We start from the raw sequence: 17,838 nt of genomic DNA, 5'->3' as shown, positions 1-17,838 counted from the left end.
GGAGATCTGATATGTGAAAGTAGAAAATATTTGTAATTTTATTCTGTCTAGTGTGATTAATGGGTATGATTGTCATACGATCAGAATTACAATGTAAACAGCTTTTAACACTGAACAAGTATATTATCATTACATTTACCGTACGTATGGAGACCAGGTGTTGATTGTGGACAATAACACGACGAAATTAACAGAAAACTAAAAACTCCTGACAGACAGGCCATGATGTTATCATCAATGGTCCACACCAACTTCTTCACTGTACAGCATGTTTTGTCTTTCTGTTATAGATTACTCTTTCCATTTACTCTAACAGCTGATAGTGATGCAGGCAATTCTATTCGGTATTTCAAATCGCAAAAACTGGAAATTATTTCACCTTTTTTGCGTCGTTCAAACCGCGAAAATAATCGCCATTATTTGAGATTGTATTTATTTTACCGTCTTGAAACCTCGATATATCGTATTTTTGTTCTCAAGTCATGACAGCTATAAAGGTATTTCTTGTCTTTCGAACCACGAGAGCGTCAGAATTGCAAACTTGTTATAACACCAAAACGATATATTTTAGCGTATTCAGGGATACGGTGACTTTTTTCATACCATCTCTAACACTAAACTCGATGTGGGAGGATGGCCTCTGATTGTCGTATGTACCGTATGGAATGGTCACATACTGGAAATGAATGTCGTCAACAGACTCAACACCAGGGCAATATCACCAGACGATCACGTGATTCAGCTCAGGCGAAATCATCCATTTAATTGGAAATCTTCTTTATCTGTCAGATACTGGCATCAAGCTGGGACAAATATAGAGAGATAATTAATATTAATTCTGATAAGTATCTCCTAGGTAATGAGGGCCTTATCTACTTTATACAATAACAACTAACGGACGTCTCAGTAAGACTTTACTATAATTCATCACATCATTAAAAAGGACGTTGTTAACTCATTTTTGGCACCCGGCATTAAATGGGATGAACACGCAAAAATAACTGGCCTGTTCCGGTGTTAGAACTTTGGACCGGAAGTGATGCCATGGTTACTTGTCTACGACATTACAATGCAATGAGATATCACTTAAAGAAAGCCTATTGGTATTCCTCGTTGTGTAGGCGATGTCTCTTTCCATGGCTACTTTTGTTGATTACGTAAATCAATTAACCTCAAAGATGGATATCGGGTGATGGCAGGTGTTTATGGAACGTTACGGATATTGCCACATCAAATAAAAGTGGACAGTTACAGAATTTGTAACATTATCATATGACAAGTCGTTTGAGTTTTTACCAATTGAAATGAAGATATCTCTATTTAATTAAAAATATGTCTATTTAAAATGAAGATATCTCTATTTAAATAAAGATTTGTCTAATTCAAATACAGATATCTTTATTTCTACTGAAAATAAAGATATCTTCTTTTAAATTATAGATATCTCTTATTTCAAAGACAGATATCTCTATTTCAGATACAGACAACCTTAATTATAATAGAGATATCTCTATATGAATAAAAGATATCCCTATTTTGAATAAAATATATTTAATTTTGTTTAAATAGAGATGTCTTCATTTTTAAATACATATATCTCTAATTCAAATACAGATATCTCTAACTCAAATATAGATACTTCTATTTCAAATAGAGATATCTTAAATTGAATTAGAGATACATGTATATGCAATTACTTTGCAATACAGATATCTCTATTTCAAATACATATATTTCTATTTGAATTAAAGATATCTGTATTTACACGTGTTTGCTCAGTGCGAAGATTAATATTGAAACACAAAATAATAATGATTACTCCCTAATCGTGATCAATCTTAAGAACAGAACATGGCAACTACTCGACGGAAAACAGAGCGAACTGTTGGAGCTAAACTGACTAATATTAAAAGCGGATACATTGTAACACGTTCTGCATTCCCCTCTATTTTGCGTCACTACTGGGCCCAGTTTCATGAACGTTCCTTAACTTTAAGGAATTCCTTATTTTAAAATTCTCTATATGAAAGCATTGCAGATTTTAAGGAAGGCTCCTTAACTTAAGGGGTTTGCCTTAACTTCCTATGAGTTCCTTAGAGTTAAGGAATGTTCATGAAACTGGTCCCTGCTTTACTTCCATCATGCGCAAAACGGACAGTCAAGGAAACAGTCGTTTTTCCTATTTGATGGTTAAATACAGATATCTCTATTTCATATCAAATAAAGATATATTTAATTCAAATAGAGATATCTGCATTTGAAATAAAGTTATCTGTAGTTCTACAATAAAAAGAAATATCTATATTTGAAATAGATATATCTTATATTGAATTAGGGATATTTTTATTTTTAAATACAGTAGTATCTGCTCCTGCTTAGTGCTCAGCTTAAAAGGAGGGAGTGGGATGACTGATTTGCCCGTTTTCAGTATAATGTGTCTGAGTAGGATGTGTTTGTTCGATGTCTTCAATGATATAGCACTATGAAAACAAAAGTTACAAAATTACGAGGAGAGACAACACGAATATACCGGGAGAATTGCACCTGCTGCCCCTATTGCATGATCGTAAAAGGCGACTTGATTTAGGATATTATCTTTTCGTCCTACCTAACTTGCTGTCTCCTTCCTTACGTCGCTCCTGCAGTGAAACAATTGACAAAATATTAAGATTAGTCTACCGAAATTACTGTCGTTATCGACAGGTAAACTATATGGAAGGTCGTTATCGACAGGTAAACTATATGGAAGGTCGTTATCAACAGGTTAACAATATGGAAGGTCGTTATCAACAGGTTAATAATATGGAAGGTCGTTATCGGCAGGTTAAACTATATGGAAGGTTGTTATCGACAGGTAAACTATATGGAAGGTCGTTATCAACAGGTTAACTATATAGAAGATCGTTATCGACAGGCAAACTATATGGAAGGTCGTTATCAACAGGTTAACAATATGGAAGGTCGTTATTGACAGGTAAACTGTATGGAAGGTCGTTATCGACAGGTAAACTATATGGAAGGTCGTTATCGACAGGTAAACTATATGGAAGATCGTTATCGACAGGCAAACTAAATGGAAGGTCGTTATCGACAGGTAAACTATATGGAAGGTCGTTATCAACAGGTTAACAATATGGAAGGTCGTTATCGGCAGGTAAACTGTATGGAAGGTCGTTATCGACAGGTAAACTATATGGAAGATCGTTATCGACAGGTAAACTAAATGGAAGGTCGTTATCGACAGGTAAACTATATGGAAGGTCGTTATCGACAGGTAAACTATATGGAAGGTCGTTATCGACAGGTAAACTATATGGAAGGTCGTTATCGACAGGTAAACTATATGGAAGATCGTTATCGACAGGCAAACTAAATGGAAGGTCGTTATCGACAGGTAAACTATATGGAAGATCGTTATCGACAGGTAAACTAAATGGAAGGTCGTTATCGACAGGTAAACTAAATGGAAGGTCGTTATCGACAGGTTAACTATATGGAAGGTCGTTATCAACAGGTTAACAATATGGAAGGTCGTTATCGACAGGTAAACAATATGGAAGATCGTTATCGACAGGTAAACTAAATGGAAGGTCGTTATCGACAAGTAAACTATATGGAAGGTCGTTATCGACAGGTTAACTATATGGAAGATCGTTATCGACAGGTAAACTGTATGGAAGGTCGTTATCGACAGGTAAACTATATGGAAGGTCGTTATCAACAGGTTAACAATATGGAAGGTCGTTATCGACAGGTAAACAATATGGAAGATCGTTATCGACAGGTAAACTATATGGAAGATCGTTATCGACAGGTAAACTATATGGAAGGTCGTTATCGGCAGGTAAACTATATGGAAGGTCGTAATCGACAGGTAAACTATATGGAAGATCGTTATCGACAGGTAAACTATATGGAAGATCGTTATCGACAGGTAAACTATTTGGAAGGTCGTTATCGACAGGTAAACTATATGGAAGGTCGTAATCGCCAGGTAAAATCTATGGAATGTTTGAATGAAATATATATACATACACGTACCGTCATGTTAGAGTTCCTCATAAAACAGATTAAACGCGATGAACTTGGCCACAGTGAGCAAACCACTTTCCTACGAGCCATAACTGTACACTTACACAGGCGGAATGTTACAATGGGCCAAGGGAGCGGGTTTTATTGTACCATTAACCTATGTTTTACTATCGTGATGCCACTTTACCTTGTAGCGTTCAAACCATTCAGCTCCTTAGGTTTTTATGAAACCTGCGTCACAAATGATGGTAAAAACACTAGGATGGCGATGGCTGAACACTACGATGATGGACATTGATTTTTGTTGTGCGATTTTTTGGATTTTTTTTCAGTGCTATAAAATGTTTGATGTTTTATAAGAGTTGATGGTTGATGTTTTACAAGAGTTCCGACGTATCTTTATTGATTCAATCTGTAGCAGAGGAGTAATTTGTTTTAAACAGCTTTCATCATCAACAGATTATAGTATGACACGTAGAAAAAGAAGTTACAAAATACTTAATACTAATACATCACAATTTGTGTTCAAATTCCTTTCCTTGACGCGGGATTTTGGTAAGACATTCTTATTTCAGTTCTATAAAGTATTTTGAAAAGAGACTGTTGATGACTTCCATGCACTAGACTGCTACCACATCACACATCATGATCACAAAAGACGACTGTATTTGGTATCGAACTTTCGAACTGACTTTATACATATGTACATTACGTCTAAATTTTTGACAGGCTGTGTGGTGACAATTCATTATAGTCATTGACATGACTAGGTATGACGACAAAACGTTGTTATCAATGTATCCCTTACTTCTCTCTGTAACATAAACGCCAATCGTTGTTACTTTTTTGTTGTCAAGAGTATCTCACACTCAGGCCCTCACATCACCGCATAGTCGTTTATATGTGCGGGTAAATAATTGAGATATCTTTTTGGTAGTTATTCATGGGGATATCTAACACTAATCAGATTAACATTAAGAGTTAGCTTCCCTGATATTTATTTTCTGATTAGAATATGCTGAATATTAACTACTCTAAGTAAATTAACTATATAATCATTCATATCATTTATTTTAATTCGAACGGATGTGGATGAATAAGATGTTATCTATAGAGAGGGATGTATGTTAGTCTAAAAAAATGAAATAATTGGATATGGAAAATGGTGCGGGAGCCCTTCTGCGAAAAGAAAATATATTGTTATTTACATATTTATTGAATAAAATATTACCTATACGTGAACTATATGGATTCTTAATTTACTATTGTCAATGCAATGTTACTAGGTAGGGTTTGCTGTCTTTGACAGGACGCTTCAAGTAAATTGCACTATAAGTTGAGAAAGCTTTTCGAATATGACACGGACGAACATGATTCTACAGTCTTACAAAATGCTCATACGTTTACCACAGTCAACACATCGGACACATTCCTACTACAAACAAAACCATCCCATATATCGCGAAGGAGAGGGGTGAATATCAATAATTAGTAAAGCATCAAACTCAGCAATAACGGAGAAGAATGAGATGTAATAGCGAAACATAAATTGAAAAGCAATCTGTATAATGATATCATATTTATAAATATATGTTGATATCAGATCCCAGCGATCTAATTTCGTAGAACTTTACACTGGTGTGTTGCCCATATGAGGCCTTGCTTTGATAGGAGAATGGAATACATTCAATATGGAGCTGTAACTCCAGGGTTTCTATAGAGCCGGTAAAATTCATGAATCCTATCGTATGGCCAGCCAGCATGTACTATGAGGTAATTCTATTCATGCACAGCTTTCCAGTAATTTCCAAGGTTATTTGATCCATTGACACGGAAGGCCAACGAGAAATTGATTTTGAAATGCAGATAATATTAAATCAGTATACGTTGATTCGCCAACAGTAGAATAAATAACAATGATTTTATGAGCAGAGTGATATTCCCACTGCGTAACAAAATGCTTACATTTGGTTGCATGCAATGAAATAATGACCGTTGTTTCTCATTTGCATTTGACACCAAATATATACAGATATCTGTATACTATTACAAATATGAGTAACTGTTTATAACTAACTAGATGTCTAGACAAAAAAAAACTGTTTTAAAAGCAACTCTGATAAATCCCCAGCGGCAAATCTTCATATCCTGTTTTGTACAGGAAAAGGGTGCTGGCATTGTTAAATATGTATTTTAATGTGTGGGACTATCAGTATAATGTATAACGGGGCCGGTGTTACAAAGGACATTGATAATCTGTATCATTCGTATATGTTCGTGTTCAGGACAATGTTTATGACATGAGGACGTACACGAGTTTATAAAGTATATCATAAAGCACAAGGACATTTCCATATACATTAACAAATATTTAACATGAAGCTCACGGAAATTGACACAGCTACATGGGTTTACGAGGAACATCAGATGGAAATAGCTTTGGTTCAGTGAGAATATGGTAGTTTGGAGAGGACAAAGAAGGTTGCAACATGAAGGTAACCCACTTGATTGTTTAAAGTTATAATTCACTTTACGTGTTTTCTTTTAGTGACTCTAAAATATGTTTAATATTCTTTGATGATTTCATCTAACACTAGCACCAAAGAGGATGTGCGTACATTTGATAAGTCATTTAACTGATTAAATACTATCATTAAAAAAATCACCAGACCTTGTCTATTCAAAAGCTTCATTGAATATTAAACTTTGTAAAATTGTGGTGAGCTATGCATACTTGTATCCAGTTAAATACATAAGTTTTATAGTATATTAACCTAGTTATATTTGATTGTAGATTGTAATTTTATACCCTTTGTTCTTCCTTACCTCAATATCCATACAAAAACTAAGTTATGGTATAGCTCTGTCGGCGGATAACCTGATGGAATATCCATCCCCCTAAGGATGGGATTAAAGACACGCTCAATGTGTCGATCAGATGGCTTAGAATATCAAACCCTCGGGTCACAATTGTGAAACAGTAGACGAAAGTCAAGGTCGCCTTATCTTACTGAGAGGGTCATTATTTATAATGGTATTGTTTGAAAATCTGCTGACGTCACTGTACATCCTATTGTACTGCTCCCGCTTTATCATTAGAGGGAAGTTGAGAAACTATCAGGGAACATATTCTGTCTCACTAAAATATAAAATTTGAAAAACTATTGCGTAAATCATTTAGCTTCCAAGAGAAAGTTGTGCATGCCTTTATCTGCACGTGCAATAATTCCAGATCCAGCCTCGGTTTCATTATTCCTCTCCATCGTCAAAGGCCAGAATTATACAAATATTGGTGTCAACAGTTGAAGACAGTACAAAGGGACGAGAACTTTTGAAGTGAAAAATAATAGTATGTATAGTTAATGTAGAAACATGAATATTTTCAAATATTTTAACGTTCGCGGATTTGATAGTAGGAACCACAAAGATAATAGAATACCTAGTAATTAAATCTGTTATAACGAACCTCCGGGGACAAACAAATTTATTTCGTTATAATAAATGAATAAAGTTTGTTGTACAGGTATTACAAACGCCTTTTAGAGACCTTGACGAATGTGAAACTTACTGCGTTATAACTATCAATTCGTTATCAGCCTGGTGGTTATAAATGTATTTTATTCATTCTTATCTGATACGGTGACAGTAATAGCAATATTCCCTTACTGTACTAATAAGAAATGTCCTCATATTTTGAATACATTAAAAAAACTTTTGAAAATATACCATTTCGTTTAACACTCGAAGAAATGTCTTCATAATTCAAAATTATATTTGACATGCTGCAAAAAAGATAAACCGTACTTATGTTTTTGCTCAAACTGGTTTAATGTCGCCTTGAACTCTCTCTCACTAGGATTTTACCTAAGCTATTATTTTCTGGCTCTCATTTACCGGTACCAACAGCATGACGTTACCAGGGTAGCACCACAGGAAGCTGATTACCGGTGTAGATGTTATCTATGTGTTAGATAATGTAACATTTTTTTTATTGATTTTCACTGTACTAGGGTACCTATCATCCCACTGTGCTACATGCCGACCTACATCCCTCGATAATTTCTACGCTGGTTTTTTAGCCAAGCTTGGTCAGACGATTATAAGCCAGGATTATTTTCCAATATCTTATTTATGTGGATTTAAGCAAGTTCACTTGGTTTTTTCCCTGTTACCCACACGCTTTATTACAGTTGCAAAAACTGTACTTGAGGTTGAACCTTCTGGTATCTATTTTTTTATTTTTGCACCTATCACACTCGGACTAAAATTCGAGGCATACTTCGAACTCAATATTATCCCTTCAGCTAAACCCGTCCTTTGTCATTAGACATACCTTTTACGGTGTTTAACAGAAGAACCAAAAGAAAAACTATTCACAATCATTACACTTATGTCCATGTAGCAAGCATTTATTTACTTACTGTTACGTGAGTATTCTTCCTGTAAGTGACTTGCTAAACAAATACGTCGATAATGTATGTACATTTTGATACCATTTGACAGGTACGTGTTTTAAGTCAACATTTTTTTGTGATCAGATATCCGACTTGATTTTAACAGATAAACAATGAAAACGAGAGAATACCAATGCAAACAACAAACAAAATCCTTACTTTAAGACTTTTTAAGACTTCGTGTTACTGAATATTGATTAAAGAAGCCAATGTTTTATCTGTTTGTGGGACCAATCCTTTGACTCCTACAGTTTTCCCGTTTGGTTTTTCCCAACCTCTTGCAGCCAACTTGGTAAAATGCATCAACCCATTAGATCACTAAAATGTTTGGTTGAAATCAATGCATGTCTTAAAACTGCAGCTGTCTTGTGAACTAAATAAGCCAATACCTTTATACAACGCCATTAAAAACAAAAAAGCCAATACTCTACCCTTTTATAGACCTTTCGTTGAAACAAGTCAATGCTATTTCCCTTAAAACGAACGTAATTCGCGAATATGCCTCCAGTATATATTAGATAACAACGCATACATAGATCGATTTTATATACTCGCCTCTGTTACTCCTAAACAATTATCTAATTTTTGCTACAAAACCTCGACCCACTTCAGAAACATAAGATTATGTGATCAATGATGGCGCCTGCAAAGATCGGAATTAACTAATTCCTCTTCAAACATAGAAAGTTCTGAGTCAACAGTTGCTATCTGTGAGAGTAAACATTCCTGTAGTTGCGCTTTACAGCATATGTTGTGATACCGTCACACGTCTTGTTACTGTCAGAAGGACAGAGAAAATGGAACTTACATTTCTGTCTTTATAAATGAATGGACAGTAAATGGTGGATGAAATATCATGGTGTTTTGAATCCAAGATCAGTCCGCGAATAGTGTTCTCCTGACAGTTTGAACAAAGATAAGAGTTTACCAATTGGGGAGATCGTCTATTCAATGTTTTTATGGTGTAACCTCCAACCCCCCAGGATTTTAAGTGGACTAGAAGGCCAGAAGGATGGTAAGTGTTGTTTAGTTAAATAGGAATCTAGTTTACACAAAGGGTTGAGGATGTTATCATATTTCGTATGATATTAATCACATACTGTGTTTACTGTTGGATTAATGTCTGTAAACATTGATATACTGTTTATGGTCAACATCAAACCAGTATACGGCCGTTCTTCGTCCATACTAACCTCTCTAGAATATTAAAATCGTCACTTAATTTGGCTTGACAATTAAAGTCTCTGCGACATGTCTTATCCTAAGTTTAAACTAGGGGAGATAATCTATGATTGGAATTTTGTTGAGACAATCTTATCAATAGCTTAGCGTCTTGAGTCAAATAACAATTGATTAAGATTGTGTTTTAATGTATCGGTTAGCCGGTTATTTTCGCGCGGAGGATATACTTGCTATTCGATTTTTGATTCGTGAAATATTACGAATCGGTTGAATGATATATTCCCATCGAGCCAAATCACATTATTTTGATTCGCAGAAATCCAGCTTCTATTCTGAATTGCGAAAATTTAAAATTGCGAAAATAATCGGCTTTAGTCTACGGTAGAACTCTTAGACAATGTACATAGCTATAACCTGACTAAGCTTGTCGAGACTAAATGTTTTGCGGCCTAATGACTTTTAACAACCATTTGATTTCGCGATTTAGACCTACATAGTTCTACTAGTTCCAAACATTTTTGGCGACGAAGAATTATCACGATTTCTTTATCTCCACGAAAATAAATCGAACGAGAAAATGAGTTGGATTACAGAATATGACAGCATTTTTAATCAGTTCAACGCTGCTTTCCTTCGGAATGATCAGTCAACTTTTTTTCTAGTGGTAATGTTAATAATTTAAAAAAAGTACACTAGTACAGACACTTTTATAATATGGGCCGCAGTGGCTGGGTGGCTTAGATTTGTTGGCGTTATACCACACTTATCGAGTTCTTATTCTATTTGCCACAAACTGACCATAGACCGGCGTTTGTTCTGTAGGTATACGAATTATAAAGACCTAAGTCAGTTTACGACAGTTACGTCATATTAGGGCACATCATTAACATTAATGATAATGGTCAACGGTTGGTGTTGGAGGCGATTAAACTTAAAACTTAAATCATCCAATAAAACCCCCAAAAATCATGATGTATAAAAATGTGTATATGATCCGATACAATAAAAACGAACATTTTGTTGTTATTTTCAATGATTTTGTTTATTGTTAATAATGAATTGAGTTTATGCGTATATTCTTATCTAGACCCGTTCACTTTTTTCCACCAGCAGTTATTTTCAACTGGTGACGCACGGAATTTTTCAAAAGACATAAACCTAATTGTCCAATTAAAAAAAATGAAGACAGAAACTCAATGAAATTAAGATAAAATGTGTAATACAATCAATCAATTCATCTAAATCCCACATTATCTTGACTTTTATACCAGCTTCATATGGACTGTGCAGCGGATTCTGGCGACCGTAACTTAGTATTCTTTCCTATCTTCAAAGGGTTTTTTTAAAATAGAGAGTTTTCGTCATCACCAATTGGTTACCTCAGATAATGGACATTATAAAGGGATCATTACTGTGGTTTTCTATCTGGATATTTGATATCCGAATGTGACCCTTTTCTGTTGAACGAAAATACAAATAACATATCTTATGTCTCGTTGTTAGGGTATATTTACAGCCAGATATCAATCAATTCCACTTTTTCATAATCTCTGATATATTAAAATCGCGATTTTGGATCGCTCAAGTAAGGTCATTGGCCCGGTATTTACGTACGTTGCCGACCTTATCTAGTACGTAATCGGCCCCGTTGTATGTAAAGAATGCTAAATGTTTCATCATGCGGTTAGGTAACACACTGAATTGAAACCTTCCAGCCAATATGATTGATGACATGTAGTTGATACAATAACTTTACCTTTAAGCTATTACATTTACCTTATGTTATGTCATTTAGGGGAAAAAAATCAGAAACGTGTTGGCTATGTCTATTGAATGATACTAGAATCAAACATTTTACAACACATGATCTTTGTGGTGATGTTTATTTCAGCTCGTACGTATATAGCATGTTTTTTAGATACAGATAATATAATTGCCTTATCACTCAATCTATTTTCTGTATTCATGGACGAAAACTTTAACCGCCTATTTATAATGACTCTAGTCATTTTACTTCTATATTTGTGACCAGAAACCCATTTTCAACATGGACATTTTGTAACAATAGATGGGACAACTTAAGAAATGCAATTTTGGGGAAATAGCTTAGAAGATATATATGTCTACACTTCTAACAGGAGAAGTTTATGCATTATTGAACTTATCTATTTTATGCTGCTCGGACGTAATTGTACACAAAATGTTTATGTCGTATGGGTATTTGTCGATGACATCATGGATCACGTGCTGTCGGTCGTGCATACGTCATTGGACCTTTAACCTTTGTAGCTGCTGTGTCAACAGGTTTTCCGTATGTATGATCTCTTTACGCGAAACGAAAATACTTTTAAGGAGATTATATGAAAAGAAACGTGTGTTTTATAATAATACAAAACATAACGTGGTGCAGATATAAGCTATTTATATACGGTCTACAGAGAAATCTTATTGAACGGCAATGAAGCTTCTCCACACGGTCTATCAATACTCGTGTTGTCTGAACGTGAGAGTAGGAACGGTCTCCAACAAAAGAAACGATGTAATCTATTTATTCAAATGATTCAACAATAAATTCGATTTATTGTACAAAAAATATTTTCTTCTATAACAGACTTATTCCAATTCCGTTGTTTTTGTTGATGTTCAAAGAGCTATTTTGATTTGATTGACGGTGTGTTCAAAATGCTTTTTGATACTTCTATGAGTTTTATGTTGTACTTATTCTAAAACGATTATCGTCTATGAAAGAATGTCTTCTACAATGTACCCATTAATACATAGAGCTACAAGACGAATATACCGCAGCCTCCCAAATCATACAGACATCCTCACATGAACTATATGACTGGAGGAGTCCTTAAATGACCTAAGCTGATCGGACGATAATCATCCAATTAACCAAATGTAAAGTGCGCGTAGATGCATTCATATTTTTGACAGTAGTTATTTTACAACGTTTAGATTATTCGCTCGATTGTTTACATAACGATCTGGGGGAAATGGTTCTTTGTGGCTTGATGGCTCTTTACAACAGGACAAATAGGTTTTCAAACTGGTACAGTATTCATTTCATTTATGAAATAATCTTTTTATATTTAAGTATTATCAGTGCATCTTACTTCACATAACAAGCTGTCAAACTTTGAACTACGGTTGCATCGTATGGATAAGTTTGCTTACTGAGTAGAGTAGTGTCTAGATAGCTGTCATGGAATTATAACTCCTGTACATATTTTATGTAAGTTGTCAGAATAAATCTATGTGTCTATATTCACTGCCTACGTGACTACGAGTATTGGTTTTATCTCAAAGTGTGTTCTGTCTGCGCTCTGTTACATATCTGAAGTGTATATTGCACATCATGTCTATTTGTGTGTGTGTGTGTGTGTGTGTGTGTGTGTGACTTTGCATATAGTCTGAGTTTGAGCTCGTCTTTTTGTTGTGGAAATGTACTCTTAGAACGTTTATCGCTTTTAAGAAATAAAACATTTGAATTGGGATACAAAAACAAATCTTATCGTAGTTGACCTTGTTTGTTATGCAAATTTATTCAAATCAGGCATAGATTACAGTGTCCCCCAGTCCATGATAACGGACGTTTGTATGTAGATTGATGGAACCAATATTGTTTTGTTATTTCAAGACAATGCATTATCGACGCATTAAAATGACACTCAGTCGTGCGATATGAAACCAACGTGCTAATCAGAGAAGACAACATGTTCCATTATTATTCAGTTATTCCGTTGTCTATGAGACTACTGCACTCAACATTGATGTTGACAACAAGGAAGTGGCTCCAGGCGTCCCCTGATCCCCCCAAAACAACAATATGTAATCTTGTTTTGTTATATAATACGATTTTATGATACTTTTATGGTTAATGTCAACCTCTGCATATTTGATATTAATCACATTTTTGGGCTTTACAATATGATAATATGCAAAATACCAATCGTAGGTGATACAAATAGGATAATTTCATTTGAGAATTATTTGATAACGTATTGGCCCTGGTGGTCAAATGGTTGAATATTCGGTTAACCCACAACTTGCCTTCCGTCGCTGTACGATATCGAGGCTCATGGGATAGTTTTAAGTACTGACTGTAAGGCTGTGTTGATTCCGATACTCCAAATTCATGTGAAAAAAATATGAAAAGGTACCATGTCATAAAAGTAGAATCTAAATTTGTGTTAATTTCATATAAGTTTTTATGAAACGAGACTAAGAAGTTTTAATTTTACAAGCCTTGGTGAGTTTCATAAAATCTCATATGAAATGAACACGAATTAAAGATACTTTTGATCGCATAACTACCGCATTCTACATTTCGAAGAAACTCACATGGATATCATATCGATATATTTCATTATTTTTTGGAAATAAAACAGCAACTTTTAACTGACAACATCGCCCCAGATATTTAGAGATGCTAGTAGCACGCAAGCTACCATTAACCATTTTGACACTTATTTATTTTTCATCAAAGACCTGTGTTAACTGATTGCAATATAGATAGTGGCATGTATATTCAAGGAACCTACCTTTAGTAATCTGGCGATCGCTTTTGATTTATCCGATATCGTGTTAAGTCAAAACAATTCCTCCCACAAGTTTAGAACTGATTGGAAAGCACACAACAGAGGCTAATTGTATTTTTTGTAAATATGTTTTTAATCAAATGTTATTTGGTACAGTATTACGTAGTGTATTAGATATTGTACATGGCCGACAGTCAATAGGTAAAGGCACTGGACTATATCTCGTTACAGTTTAATCAATTTAATATGGATATCGATACTGACGGACTGTATGGTACACCCTGCATACTGATTCGATACTGACCACAAAGTCTACTCCTGGTTATAAATCAAAAGTTCAGTTTATTAGACTGTAAATACAAAACTTTCATACATAACCGATTCTCGGACATACTTGGTACTTTCAATGAAAGTGAATTCTTTACTAGACATGAACTTCAATTTGTATTTCATTTGGTAATTTTACTAGCATGAATCAATTTTATATGTTATGAAAACTGAATAATTCTGAATCAGATTGCGTTGTAAATAAACTGTGGATAATTAGAGTATTCAATGGTTTATAGCTCCCTGACATAAACTTGTTTGTCCTATCAACAGCCAGACTCATGTAAGGGCGGCCTCCCATGTATGATGTGTGTTACGTGTATGAAGTGTGGGGGTGTTTTTGGAAGGCTGCGGTATGTTCGTGTCTCCCTCGACACCACACCACAGGCTCTGGGTTCTGTCCCCTGGCCGAGACACGCCAAAGTCTCTTAAAAGTGGTAGAGATGCTAGTAGCTAGTATGCTGCTAGATGTTAGTATGCTGCTTAGCGCTCAGCATAAAGGGAGTGGGACGGCTGGTTCACCCGTTGTCAGTATAATGTGACCGGGTGGGATGTGTCGTTTGAAGTTTTCGACGGCATGCTTCAGTGATATAGCACAATAAAAGGGCAAGAGTTGTACGATACAAGATAACCTAATCAAATCATTTAAGTAAAGTGAGTAATTCATTGGCTTAAACTATGTTAGTCGTCGTATGTAATGTTGCTTTTGATTGCATGATACACCAACACAATGACCTGGAAAAAGTGTTCCCAAAGAATTCTATGGGAATATGAAGCCTATGGATATAGTGTCTAGGACTGAACATACTGCAGCGATTACACGGTGGGGGGAGGGGGGGAAGGAGACTAAATGTGCAATCTTTTTATTTCTATTCTTCATGAAGGATATTCAATCTGATTAAAATACAGACCCTTATTATCACTACGTTAGATAAGAGGATCTGAGAAAATCCCATTAGGGGTCATGTCCAGGTGACCTTTGTAAATGGCCAATTAAATTGCTGCTGGCAAAATTTTGACAGTGAATTTCAGGGGACAAAACAGTTTGAAAATATGTCAGAATTATTTCCGTGTACGTAGTCATCTCGCCCAAATCGCACAATAAAGCTAATCGTATTTGTATGTAGGGGCGAAATGGCGTTGTCAATTTACAGAGCAACGTGCAGAAAATGCATTTGATCTGAATTACACGTGGTATAAAGGTCATCCGAACATGACCCTTAATCGGATTTTCTCAGATCCTCTATTGAACGGAGTGGTTATAAGGATCTGTATTTCAATCAGATTAAAGGAAATTCTTCTTCCTATGGTCTGCTTTGGCACTACCTCGATTTTGGTCTTGGGTTGAGGTTTCGCATCTGCAAGGAAGGATCTGGGTTCTGTCCATTGACCAAGACACACCATTGTCTTTAAAAGTAGTAGTTTCTACTCCAGTTCAACATAAAGACAGAAGAATGAGTAAATGACCCGTTGTTATTAGCATGTAACTTGGATATTTTTTTTGATTTCGTTTGTAGTAACTACAGTTTTCCAAAATACATAAGTTTTGGTTATGTATGTATGTATGTTTATGTTTGAATGAAGTGAAGTGAAATGTTGAGAAAAAATGAAAGGTTGAGAGAAAAAGCACGAGAATGATAGGGAAAATGCTCACATCAGTGATATTTTCAGTGTGAAAAAAAGTTTGATTGATTAAATGAACGTCCCAGTACAGCAATGATCATATAAAGACGATCCCCCACACGTAACACATCACACACTTGGTCCTTGCTATTGATATGTTACTACACGAATGTAAGCTGTATACATTGTCACGTCAGTAAATGTAAGAAAAAACAAATAATCGGTAAAATAGGTAATGTTATGATTAAACCTACGAACTCAAAAACAGTAAATGGACAACTACGTACTAAAGGTATTGTTTTTAAAACTGAAGTCATTAAATAGTTAGTCACTTGAGCGACGTTCTACATTTACATACGGTACACATTCCCATTGACTGTCAGAGCCTGCCAGAACAGACCTTACTGTTTACATACCAATGATAAGCTTTAAGCATATATCATTTCTAGACCAATGTAATCTTAACAGATACTTCATTATGATATCTTTTACGTCAGCATCGTAGATATGTGTAGAATAGATACCGAAAGGGGTTTGTCTTGTATAATACAGAAAATCATAGTCCAAACACGAGATTGTTCCTCAAGTGCACCTGGTTCTTCATGAGACATTCGGATTCTGTCAGGTAACTAAGAAGAAACTTCGGAGATAGTGTCAATGTAACATACATAACAACATAATATAAGCTGGGTACCGAGGTTTACTGACGTCTGAGCAAAATGTTACGATATTTTCAACAGCCATCACATGTATATGTCGTATTTCATTGCTTATATGAATTATGATTGCCGGATTGCATATCGATAACACACTTCCATTTTTTTTTATTTAGCGATGAGATTCTGTTATGTTGTAAAATTAATGATTTTATTAATCCATTCAAACTATGCATCATATTAAATGAATTAGTTTCGTTGATAAACTCTTCCTTTTTGTTGAAAATAGTTGTAATGCGTTTGTCATAAATCGTTAAAATATCATCAACGTTTATTGTTACCAACGTGTATGTGTTTGTCTGTGGGTATTAGACTAATAGGACTGACAATAATCTCAAATGGGATTTCATTATTACCTATTACGATTTACTGTATTTGCATGTTTATCTGCCCTTGCGGGTAGGTATTGATTTTCACGTCATGTTGTTCCATGCGTAACGCCATACTTTACAGAGTAACCAATATGAATTTCGCTCACTATACAATGGATACCTACCCGCAATGGCGGTGACTCTGTAATATGCAAAGACAGAATTCTTGGTGAGGAACTCTTGTGTGATTAAAACTACCATTAATAATGATCCATGCTGATGCGATATATATCAATGTAGCTAGATCATTTTTTAATTATTTGATAAGTAGTACATGCACTATAGATCCTTGACAAACTGAAAAAGGGGCTAAAAATATAACATCGAATATGATTTTACTATTATATTGTGACGATATTCATGTTGATGGGCTTTTGTATGATGTAAACTTTCACTATTTATGTTTCACACGGATGCGGGATGTATCAAAATAGATAAAAAAGAGACGCGTTCATTCCATTCACCAGTTTATGTGTGGCTTATGTAAGTATTATAAATAGTGTTCCATGATGTGTCTCTTACCACATGTAGTGGGATTTCCCACCCCTCTAAACCTATCTAAACCTATCTCCTTTACATCCGGTTTGGT

At 35.0% G+C, this 17,838-nt stretch overlaps 1 protein-coding gene across 1 annotated transcript in view; it reads left to right on the top strand.

Annotated features, from left to right (window-relative positions):
• The first annotated feature begins 6,333 nt into the window (after nucleotides 1-6,333).
• LOC138326000 (prostaglandin E2 receptor EP2 subtype-like) overlaps nucleotides 6,334-17,838 on the top strand; it is a 49,518-nt gene continuing 38,013 nt past the window's right edge. Inside the window, exon 1 of the mRNA XM_069272075.1 lies at nucleotides 6,334-6,527. The gene's annotated coding sequence lies outside the window, so the exon portion shown is untranslated. The remainder of the gene's footprint in view (nucleotides 6,528-17,838) is intronic.

The sequence above is a fragment of the Argopecten irradians genome, chromosome 6 (genome assembly GCF_041381155.1).
Source record: "Argopecten irradians isolate NY chromosome 6, Ai_NY, whole genome shotgun sequence".
In the NCBI taxonomy this organism is placed as follows: Eukaryota; Metazoa; Mollusca; class Bivalvia; order Pectinida; family Pectinidae; genus Argopecten; species Argopecten irradians.
The sequence above is the reverse complement of the archived record's forward strand: the minus strand, read 5'-3'. Positions and strand labels throughout refer to the sequence as shown.